Here is a 12,209-nt window from a genome sequence, read left to right as displayed (position 1 = left end):
CAGCACTATCAACAATAGCCAAAGTATGGAAAGGGCCCAAATGTCCATCGATGGATGAATTGATAAAGAAGATGTGGTATATATATACAATGGAGTATTACTTGGCAATAAAAAAGAATGAAATCTTGCCATTGGCAACTACATGGATGGAACTGGAGGGTATTACGCTTAGTGAAATTAGTCAGAGAAAGACAAAAATCATGACTTCTCTCATATGAGGACTTTAAGAGACAAAACAGATGAACATAAGGGAATGGAAACAAAAATAATATAAAAACAGGGAGGGGGACAAAACAGAAGAGACTCATAAATATGGAGAACAAACTGAGGGTTACTGGAGGGGTTGTGGTAGGGGGATGGGTAAATGGGTAAGGGGCACTAAGGAAGCTACTCCTGAAAATCATTGTTGCACTATATACTAACTAATTTGGATGTAAATTTTAAAAATTAAAAATTAAAAAAAAAAGACTTGAAACCACAAACTCCTAGAAGAAAACATAGGGACAAATCTCCTTTTTATTGGTCCTAGCAATGATTTTTTGGATGACACCAAAAACACAGTGAACATATGCAAAAATTAGCAAAGTGGATTACATCAAACTAAACAGCAAAGGAAACAACACCATGAAAAAACAACCTATGGAATGGGAGAAAATGTTTGCAAACAATATATCTGATGAAAGCTCAGTATTCAAAATATATAAAGAACTTGTTCTGTTTACTAGCAAGAAAAGAATCAATTTAAGTAAAAAATGGCAAAGGACTTGAATAGGCATGTGTCTAAAGAAGACATATACACACAAAATAAGACACATAAATAGCCAACAGGTATGTGAAAAGGTGTTCAACATCACTAGTCATGAGAGAAATGTAAATAAATGAATGGTGCCTGTGTGGTTCAGCCGGTTAAGCATCCAATTCTTGATTTCGGCTTAGGTCATGATCTCATGAGATTGAGCTCCACATGGGGCTCTACACTGTTAGCTGTTAGCTGTTAGTGAAGAGCCTGTTTGGGATTCTCTCTCTCCCTCTCTCTCTGCCCTTTCCCTGCTTGCTCTCTCTCTCTCCCTCTCTCAAAATAAATAAACTTAAAAAAAAAAAAGACAAAACCACAATGAGATATCACTTTACACCTGTCAAGATGGATAGTATTTTAAAAACTATAACAAGTGTTGGCAATGAGTGAAGAGAACCATGGTACACTGTTGGTAAGAAAGTAAATTGGTATAGCCATTATGAAAACTGTATAGAGGGTCTTCATAAAATAAAAAATAGAACTACCATGTGATCCAGCAATCCCGCCTCTGGATACTTATCCAAAGAAATTAAAACCAGGATCTTGATGTGGTCCCAATAGTTCACTTTTGCTTTTAATTCCCTTAAAAGACAGATACATATGTTTTCACTCATATGTGGATCTTGAGAAGCTTAACAGAAGACCGAGGGGAAGGGGAAAAAAAAGTTACAGAGAGGGAGGGGGACAAACCATAAGAAACTCTTGGATACTGAGAACAAACTGAAGGTTGATGCGGGGCGGGGGAGAGGAGAAAGTGGGTGATGCACACTGAGGAGGGCGCTTGTTGGGATGAGCACTGTGTGATGTATGGAAACCAATTTGACAATAAATTATATTTAAAAATAAAATAAAATAAAACCAGGATCCTGAAGACAGCTATACTCCCATACTTGTTGCAACATTATTCACAATAGCCAAGAGTGGAAATAACCTAAATGTTCATCAATGGAGATATAGACAAAGAAAACATGGTATAACCTACAATGGAATATTATTGAACCTTAAGAAAGGAAACCTTGCCATTTGCAACAACATAACATGAATAAACATTATGCTATGTTCAATAAGACAGATACTGAAAGACACACAAGATATGATCTCACTTATATGTAGAATCTAAAAGAGTGAAACACACAGATTTTTTTAAATCTTTTTAATGTTTGTTTATTTTTGAGAGAGACATAGAGCGTGATTGAGGGAGGGGCAGAGAGAGTGAAGGAGACACAGAATCTGAAACAGGCTCCAGGCTCTGAGCTGTCAGCATAGCCAAAGATGCTTAACTGACAAGCCATCCAGGTGCCCAAAATTCATAGAATCAGGGTATGGAATGGTGGTTGCCAATGGCTGAGGTAAGGGGAAATGAGGAGGTGATAGTCAAAGGATGAAAACTTTCAGTCATGCAGATAAATAATTTCTATATATTTATCATTCAGCATAGTGCCTAGAGCTAACAATCCTGTCTTATGTACTTAAAATTTGCTAAAAGTGTAGATCTCATGTTAAGTGTTCTTACTATACACACACACACACCCACACACACAAATAATAATAATAATAATAATAATAATAATAATAATAATAATAAAGGGTACAAGAGAAAACTACGGGAGGAGATTGATATGTCTATGGCCTTGATTGTGGTGATGGTTTCATGGGTGTGTATTTATACCTAAAATCATCAAATTGCATACATTAAATATGTACCACTTTTTATATGTCCACAATACCTAAAAAAAAAAAAAACTGGTTTAAAAAACTACAATAAAATTTACAATCACTCCACACTCTCGGAAACAGTATGGAGGTTCCACAAAAAACTAAAAAATAGAACTACCCTACGACCCAGCAATTGCACTGCTAGCTTTTATCCAAGGGTTATAGGTGTGCTGTTTCGAAGGGGCACATGCACCCCAATGTTTACAGCAGCACTATCAACAATAGCCAAAGTGTGGAAAGAGCCCAAATGTCCATCAATCGATGAATGAAGAAGATGTATACACAAACACACACACACACACACACACACACACACACACAATGGAGTATTACTCAGCAATCAAAAAAATGAAATCTTGCCACTTGCAACTACGTAGATGGAACTAGAGGGTATTAGGCTAAGCGAAATCAGTCAGTCAAAGAAAGACAAATATATGACTTCACTCATATGAGGACTTTAAGACACAGAACATATGAACATAAGGGAAGGGAAGCAAAAATAATATAAAAACAGGGAGGGGGACAAAACATAAGAGACTCTTAAATATGGAGAACAAACAAAGGGTTATGGGAGGGGTTGCGGGAGGGGGATGGGCTAAATGGGTAAGGGGCATTAAGGAATCTACTCCTGAAATCATTGTTGCACTATATGCTAACTAATTTGGATGTAAATTAAAATAATAAAATTTAAATTTAAAAAAGAATATCTGATGGGAATGACAATAAAAAGATAAACTAATAAATTTGATATTGACAAAAAAATTTTTATAATCACCCCAAAGAAAATGAAATACTTAGGTAAATTTATATCATAAATAAGATCATTATGCAGAATATTACAAATGCTTGTTAAAAGAAAGAAGATCTAAATAAATGGAGAGACATGCCATGTTCCTGGGTTGGAAGACAGGACACACTAAAAATAGCAATTCTCCCCAAATTGGTCTATAAATTTAATGACATTCCTATCAAAATCTCATCCAGGATTTCTTTGTAGACATAGACAAATTATTCTAAAATTTACATGGAAAGATATAGAATCTAGAATAGCTAAAACAGTCTTGACAAAAAGGAGAAATAAAATAGGAAGAATTACTCTAGCTGTTATTAAGACCTACTGTACAGCTATAGTAATCAAACAGGGTGATATTGACAGAGGACAAGATCAAAAGACCAGAATAGTGAATCCAGAAACAGACCCGCACAAATATGCTCAACTGAGTTTTCACAAAGGTGTAAAAGCAATTCAGTGGAACTGCCATTTCAACAAATGATGCTGGAGCAACTGGACATCCATACACACACACACACACACACACACACACACAGTGTAACTCGACCTAAATTTCACCCCATACAAAATTTAACTCGTAATGGATCACAGGCCAGTAAAAAACATTAAAACTGTAAGAACTGTAAGGAAAAAACATGGGAGAAAGTATTAGGGATCTAGGTCTAGGCAAAGAGTTTTTAGAGTTGAGATAAAGTTCTTAGAGTTCTTAGAGTTGAGTTCAGTCCATAAAAGGGGAAAAGTAAGTTAGACTAAGTCAAGAGTTTAAAATTTGCTCTGCAAAAGACCCTGTGAAAAAAGGTGAAAAGAGAAGCTACAGACTGAGCGAAAAATATTTGCAACCACATGTTTAACAAAAGACTGCTATCTAGAATATATGAAGAATTCTCAAAACTCAACAGCAGAAATAACAACCCAATTCAAAATTATCAAAAGACAGGAAGAGATATTTCAATGAAAAGGATATACAGATGGCACATAAGCACAAAAAAAGATGTGTAACATCAGTAGCCATGAAGGAAATACAAATTAAGATCATGATAAGATATTCAATACCCACCTCTTACAACAGCTAAAAATACAAAATAGTGACAATACCAAATGCTGACAAAAATGAGAGAAACTGAATCACTTATATACTGTTGGTAGGAATACAAATGGCACATTCTCTCTGTAAAACAGTTTGGCAGTTTCTTATAGAACTAGACACGCAACTACCATATGATCCAGCAATTGAACACTTGGGCATTTATCCCAGAGAAAGAAAACTTATGCTCCCACAAAAACTCATACATGATTGTTTGTAGAAATTTATCAGGAACAGCCAAACACTGGAAACATCCCAGATGTCCTTCAACAATGAATGGTTCAACAAACTGTGGTATATCCATACCATAAAATATCGCTCAGCAATAAACAGGAATGAACTACCTGATTCATACAACAATCTCAAGTGAATTATGCTGTCAAAAAAACAATCCCAAATATAATTCTATTTATATAACATTGTACAGATGACAAAGCATAAAAATGGAGAAGAGGTAATCAGTTGCTAGAAGTTATGGAAAGGGGTGTAGAAGGGAGGCAAGGAAGTGGTGTGCCCATAAAAGGGCAAGAAAAGGGATCTTAGTGGTAATGAAATTGTTATGTATCTTGACAGTATTAATGTCAACTTCCTTTTTGTGGTATTGCACTATAGTTTTGCAATTTGTTACTACCAAGAGAAACTGAATAAATATTACACAGAATTTCTCAGCATTGTTTCTTATACCTGCATATGAACCCATAATTACCTCAAAATCAAAAATGTGTGTTGTGTGCGTTTCTGTATGTGCATATACAACTATTTAAAAAGAACACACGGACCTGAAAAATATACAATATATTACTGTTAAGCACCTAAGTGTAGTACTTGATAAAAGTAAATGCTGCAATAAATATTTGTCAAATGAACAAAAGAAAATTATGTAAAATATACTATTTGCTCCCAAAATTATAAAAATTAAAAACTAAAACTCTAAGTGTTTATATAACTACATATGAGCATGGATAAAAGTGTAAAACAATGCAGGATGTTAAGAAAAATTACTTCATAGTAGAGCAAGGGTTGGAAAGAGGACAAGATGAAGAGAGATTATTAAATTTTTTCTTGGTAATCTTTAGAATTCTGCTTACAGTAAACACCCATGAAATTTGAGGATTTAGGGAAGAGACAATTAAGAAAAGATGTTTTTTTTAAATATTTTCAGATTTTTTGGAAAAAGGCAAACAATCCAAAACAATGAAAGTCAAAGAATATGAATGTATGAATATGACTGTTGGATGCTATTAGCACACTGATATTCAAATAATACAAAGTTTGCAAAATGAGGGAAATGCAGCTCTTACCTTCAGGGAAGTGGTGGTGAGACCCCAAAGTGAGAAGAAAGCTGAGACTAAGTGATTACAGACTAAGCAGAAGAAGCAATCAGAACAAGGAAGATGACTGTGTGACAATAAATTCACCAGACTCAAGAGATAGTACATACTCAGGCTCCCTAGACTATCAGACAACTCTATGGTATTGCTCCCTCCACACAAAAAGGGAGAAAGATGGATTGGGAACACATACATAAAAGTGACTATCAAAATACAGAAAGTGGCACTGGCACTGTTCACGTTGCTGAGAAGACAGATTTGAGTGACATGAAAACTGAGACAAAACTGACATTTGCAATGAATCCTCAGCCCAGGTCAGTGACACACTTACAGTGTAGCAACTTCTACAGGGTGTTTTACATTGCTTTCAGTGCACAAGGGAAGGAAGAGAAGAAGGGATGCTGGCCAGGGAATTATGAAACATTGAGCGTGTCTTTAGGGAAGCTAAAGGGCACAGCTGCAGGCTTTTGGAGAAGGAGTTGTGTGACATAAAATTCACAATGCAACCACAGAGGAGGGGCAGATAAGTCCTAAATGTATTATGTACAGAAGCTATAATGAAGAGAAAGAAGGCATTGATTTGAGTGGATGCAAGAATATTCAAGAAAATTTAGAGGTTAGGAGAAAAGCTATCTTATTCACCTACAGATTTTAGACAAAGCAAGTTTGGTGGTCCTTCATCCTGAATTGGTACATTGGTCTAGGGAAGGAAGGCGAAAGGCAGGCTAAGCATAAATTAAATTACCCATGATAAAAAGATGGAAGCCAACCTGATTTAGTTTTATGAAGCCAATGTAACTCTGATACTATATAGTCATGAAAAGGATCCATTTGGGACTCACACTGACCTGGATTCAAATCCAGACTCATTCAGAGTTTTGTGATCAGAAGTCAGCTATCCACATGTCAGTTATTTTATTTGTAAAATGGAAATAATGGTTGCACTTACCTCACAGGGACATTATATTGAATGAGGTGATACATGTAAGCACTTAGTCCAGTGCCTGATCACAGTAAGTGCCGGCAAGGCTGTAAAATAACTCTAAATGTCATACAGTATTGTTGGGAATGAAAAATGGTATGACTACTTTGGAAAAGCATTTCTTAGCTTCTTATAAAGTTAAATATACACTTACCACATGATACACTGATACGATTCCTAGGTATTTACCCAAGAGAAACAAAAATATTTCTACACAAATATTTGTATGCCACTACTCACTATAGCTTTATTAATAATAGTTAAAAAATGAAGACAACCCAAATGTCAATCAAAAGAATAATGGATAAATAATTGTGGAATATTTGTGCAATGGAATTCTATTCACCTATAAAAAGGAATGAACTAATGATACCTTCAAGAAAATGGATGACTCTCAAAAACATGTTGAGTGAAAGAAGTCATATACAAAATAGTACATGATCTCATTTATATAAAATTCTAGAAAAAGTAAAAGTAAATTTAAAAAACAGAAAGTATACTATTAGCTGCCTGAGGCTGGGGCTGGGGCCAGGGTTACAGGGAATTAACCGCAAAGAATAACAAGGGAACATTTGGGGATGATAAAAATGTTTTATTTCTTGTTTGGGATGGTGCTTATATGAGTATATACATTTGTGTCTAAAATCAAATTATATACTTAATATGGGCGCATTTACCCCAATAAATTGATTTTTAAAACTGTTAGCGACCTAGAATAAGTTTTCCAAAGAAGTACATTGTCATCACGGAGAAATCATTAAATTTTATTGAATAAAATAAAAGGGGACTTGAATAAACAGTAAGATATAACAGGTTATGAATGGAAAGATTCCATATTCAGGCGATAGCAATGCTCCTCAATTAATCTATAAGCTAGATTTACTCCCAACTAAGATCCCACAAGGTTTTTCATGGAAGTTAACAAAGTGATTCTAATAATCATGTAAGAGAATAAAGGCACAAATAAAGCCAAGATGTTTCTGGATACACACACACAGAGAAGAATAAGAAAGTGATTTGCCTGACAGATATAAAGATAATTACAGTAATATTGGTGAGGAATTAGCATATAACATTAATGTAATAGAGAACACAGCCTAGATCAAATCTATTATATATAAGAACTTAGTGTGTAATAATTGTATATTATTGTAGAAAAATACTAGAACAACCAAGTTTCCTTTTAAGAAAAATAAAGAAATAAAACTAGACCCTGGTCTCATATCATACACACAAAAATAAATTTCAGATGGATTAAAAGAATTAAATGTAAAAAAAAATGTCTAAACACACCATAAAATGTATAACCTTTACAATCTCAGGGTAGGAAAGGAATTATTCAATAATACACAAAAGTACATGGCCTAGAGGTGCTTTTTATTAAAATTCAAATTTTCTGTAAGGCAAGTGACACCATAAACAAAATTAAAAGACCATTAACAGACTGGAAGATTGTATTTCCAACATAAACAAAGGATTAGTATCTAGAATATACAGAAAAGGTGTACAAAAAATATAGAGGGGAGGGTAAGGCAACTGAACAGAAAAATGGGCAAAAGAAATGATCATACAATTAACAGAAGAGGAAATATAAATGACCAATAAATATATTTAAAATATAAACTAAAATAATGAGCTCATGTTTCTACTTAATCAGATTGACGAAAACATAAGAGTCTGATAATATAAAGTGCTGTCAAGGATGCTGAAACACAGGATCTCTCATAAACTGCTACTGGGAATACAAATTAGAACAACTATTTTGAAGAACAATTTAACAATATCTGCTAAAAATATAAATGTGCATATCTAATAACCCAGAAATTCCACTTCTAGATGTTTAAGAGAAACTATTATCCATGTGGAAAAAAAGGCATGTACAAAAATATTAAACAGCAGTATACACAGCAAAATCTCCAGAAACAGTAAGTCTACCAGTAAAGAAATAAATAAATTTTAGCATAATCATATGCTATAAAACCATGTAGACATGTAAAGGGATGATAAAGCTCTGTAAACCTGCATAAACAGAACTCAAAACATAATTTCCTGTATACAGTAGGAAATAATTTATGTAAATATCTAAAAACACCAACTAGCAAAAGCATTATAAAAACTGAATTCGAAAGATACACAAAATTCATGATAATTGTCTCTAAGGTGAGAATGAAACACTATAGGAGATAAAAGAGGCTTTATATGTAAATTTTATTACCTTTATTAAAAAGGAACTGAAAACAGGGGGGACAAAATGGTAGTCAATTATCAATTTTGAACGTCTTGATAATGTGTGCATTGGTTATTCTTTGTACTTTTATATATATTAGCCACTTATCAAGTAAAAGCATGACAAAAAAAAACCAATGAAGAATATTAAAAACAAGTTATAAGGTTGTGGGTTGTACAATGGGACATACTCCAGTGGGGATGAAAGGAGGCAGATACACAAGCTCTTTAAGGAAGCGGGCCTCAGTGGCTGTGTGAATGTTATGATAAGAGAGGCTGTTTCCCCATTCATAATACTATGTTTGACACGTAATGAGTTCGTAATAATGTTTGCTGGATTCTGTGAATGAGATTAGTACTTTCCTGGTTGTAAGAGTTTCAGCCATGCAATGTGAGCTTACAGGAAGGGAGGTAATGGTGGAAAAGATGAAGGTGCTAACTATTACCTCAGAAAAGAACTTCAGGGAATTAATTTCTCAAAAGGTGGGCCCAGTAAACATAGTTCAGAAATCCCCTTCTAAATGCTAGAGAGCCTTTAGAGAGAACTACTCGTCTTCTGTAAGAAAAGTCTTTGGAAGACCAACCCAGCACTGGTCTCCTTAGCCAATTATTGATCAGAGAGACTTAGAAAATGCCTCTTCCATGCCTCACATTGAAGGGAAAGAATGATTGGACAAGTTAAGAGGGAGGTTTCAACACCACAACCCAATTTTTCTGTCTTACAGTGTTGTCTGGGAGACAAAGACAGGAAATGTGACCTCAGTATGCAAGAGAACACTAGAGTCAGTACTATCTATACTCAAAGACAGAGTCAATCCAAAGGACTGACCCCACTGCAGAGGAAGGGAAAATGGATAAGGACAGCAGACAATACTATAGGAGAATTGATAAAAATTAGATCTGACCTATTCCATACCCCTACCAGAAACTGACTTCTACTAGATCCTATTATGATAGGGAGAATAATTCCTCTCACAAATTTGTAACATTGGCGCCAGAATATCCACTATCCTTGGTATTGGGGACTCCCAGTACCCCCAGAGCTTTATGGAATACTAAAGATGTTCTCATGGAAGGACTGGGTAGCCTCAGATGGGGGAGGGAAGTGAAGCTAGAAGACCTAGAAAACTGAGTGGTATGGTGGTTCCATGTCATCCACATCTCCATAGGATATGGAGTGCCACCTGATCTTACCTTGGGCTTATAGAGTCTCTCTACCCCACCAGAAACTGAGGGGAAGTGAAACGCCTGGGCTATTGGGGGCGCTACTGGTCACAGAAGGCTCTCATACTCGCCTGGGAATTGAGACTTGACCAATTAAGAGTTTGTCTTAATAGGTTTCTAGAAGAGGATTCAGTGTTGAGTGGCACCACTAGGACCCAAGATTTTCTGATCTGTAATCTACGTATAAATGGATAATCTACTGTTATATGTTGTTGTTCACTGGTCACTGTAAGCAGAAAATTGGAGCAGACTCATACGACACAAGCTGATCTCTGGAAACACTATTCTATAGCATATGGTGGTAGTAGCTGCATTTGTCAAAGAAGTGAGAAATTCAGGGTCAATTCCCAGAGCCCTCTGATTCCTAGCCAATGAGCCCTCCTCCTCCTCCTCTCTACCTTCACCCCCTCTACAGGGCTGGCATCCACCCCTGGGGAGCAGGCTCTGACATATAGCCCCACAAGGTCACAGGTGTACTGTCAGATACCCTCCTCCAATGGCCAATGTCAGAGGGAAAGACCAGCTAGGTGATCCCCCAATCTGTTCAGAGAGCTTCTGTAATGTTGGACTGGGGCCTGGGAAACCAAAAAAGGAACTTTTCCACAGATAAAGTTAATGATATCCCCCAATACAGCCTGGATTAATAGACAGTGGGCAACACAGAATATAGCAGATTTGCAGGAACTTAATGATTTCAATTTCGTTGGGTTTAAAGAATCTGTGATTTATCTTATGAACAATCTTTCGTACAGTTATGTCCAGGACAAGAATATGTCAGCCAAAAGTCCCATTAGTCTCTTGAGGCCATTGGATATAATGGCATTCAAGGGCTTTTTTTCTCCCAGTTGTCTCCTTCTTGGCTCTCCACCCACTGTCCCTACCTTCCAAGTGCTCCTCTCCTCCCTCAGAAATCCTAGGACAACCTGAACTTCCCCTCCCAGGAACAGATCTTTTTGCCCCAAATATCCTAGAAAACTCTTATTCATGTGCTAAATCTCAGCAGAAATGTTTAAAGCAGTGGCTAAGAGCAAGAATGCTAGGGTCAGACCCAGTTGGTATCTAACTGCTATTTACTAACTGTGCGCCTTGGGTAAGTTACTTATCTTTGTGCCTTAGTTCTTTGTCGGTAAAATGGAGGAATCTTTGTACCCCATTGCAAATACATGTTGTAGGAATAGGACTTAGAGCAGTGCCTGCACATAGGAAACTGCAGCCATTACTATAATTCAGAGAAGAGGGAAAGGCTCCTTTCCCTGTGCTCCCACCATATCTGATACTAACCTCAATGAATGCAATTACTAAAGTAGCCCTCCAACAACAGTTTGCGTCACTGAGTCCACTAGACAGTGAGCTCCTTGAGGGCAGCAGTGCCTTGTTATTGCCATCGTATCCTCACCATATGGTACAGGGCCAGGCACAAAAGAGATTCAATCAGATCTGCTATAAAGCTGGTTTTGAAGAGCAAATTTGTTCCAACCAATTGCTACATTAGGCAACTAAGTTGGAACTGAGTGAATTTCATATTTGTTTACTGTATGATTCCCTCTTCCAGAAACTAGGTGAATGCACAAAACTGCATTCAAAACTGCTGAACATAGCAGCAAAGGAAAATCCAACATCCACACACCTAAAACACCTATCACAGCTCAGGTTATGAACCACACTCATTCACATCTGGTGTTAGAACATTCCACCCAATTTCGGATTCAGTAGTCCCCTGCTATGTGCAGGTTATATGTTCCAACATCCCCAGTGGATGTCTGAAAATATGGATAGTACCAAACTATATACACAGGCATACCTCAGAGATACTGCCGATTCAGTTCCAGACCACCACAGTTAATGCAAATATAGCAATAGAGTCAAATGAATTTTTGTTTCCCAGTGCATATAAAAGTTATGTTTACACAGTATTGTAGCATTAGGTCTAAAAAAAAAAAAATGCAGAGAACGTTAATTTAAAAACTTTATTGCTAAAAAGTGCTAACCATTATCCGAGCTTTCAGTGAGTTGTAATCACTGACCACAAATCAACATAACAAATATAATAATAATGA

The sequence above is a fragment of the Herpailurus yagouaroundi genome, unplaced genomic scaffold (assembly GCF_014898765.1).
Source record: "Herpailurus yagouaroundi ecotype Mexico unplaced genomic scaffold, PumYag 255, whole genome shotgun sequence".
Classification (NCBI taxonomy): Eukaryota; Metazoa; Chordata; class Mammalia; order Carnivora; family Felidae; genus Herpailurus; species Herpailurus yagouaroundi.
This window is presented reverse-complemented; position numbering follows the sequence as displayed.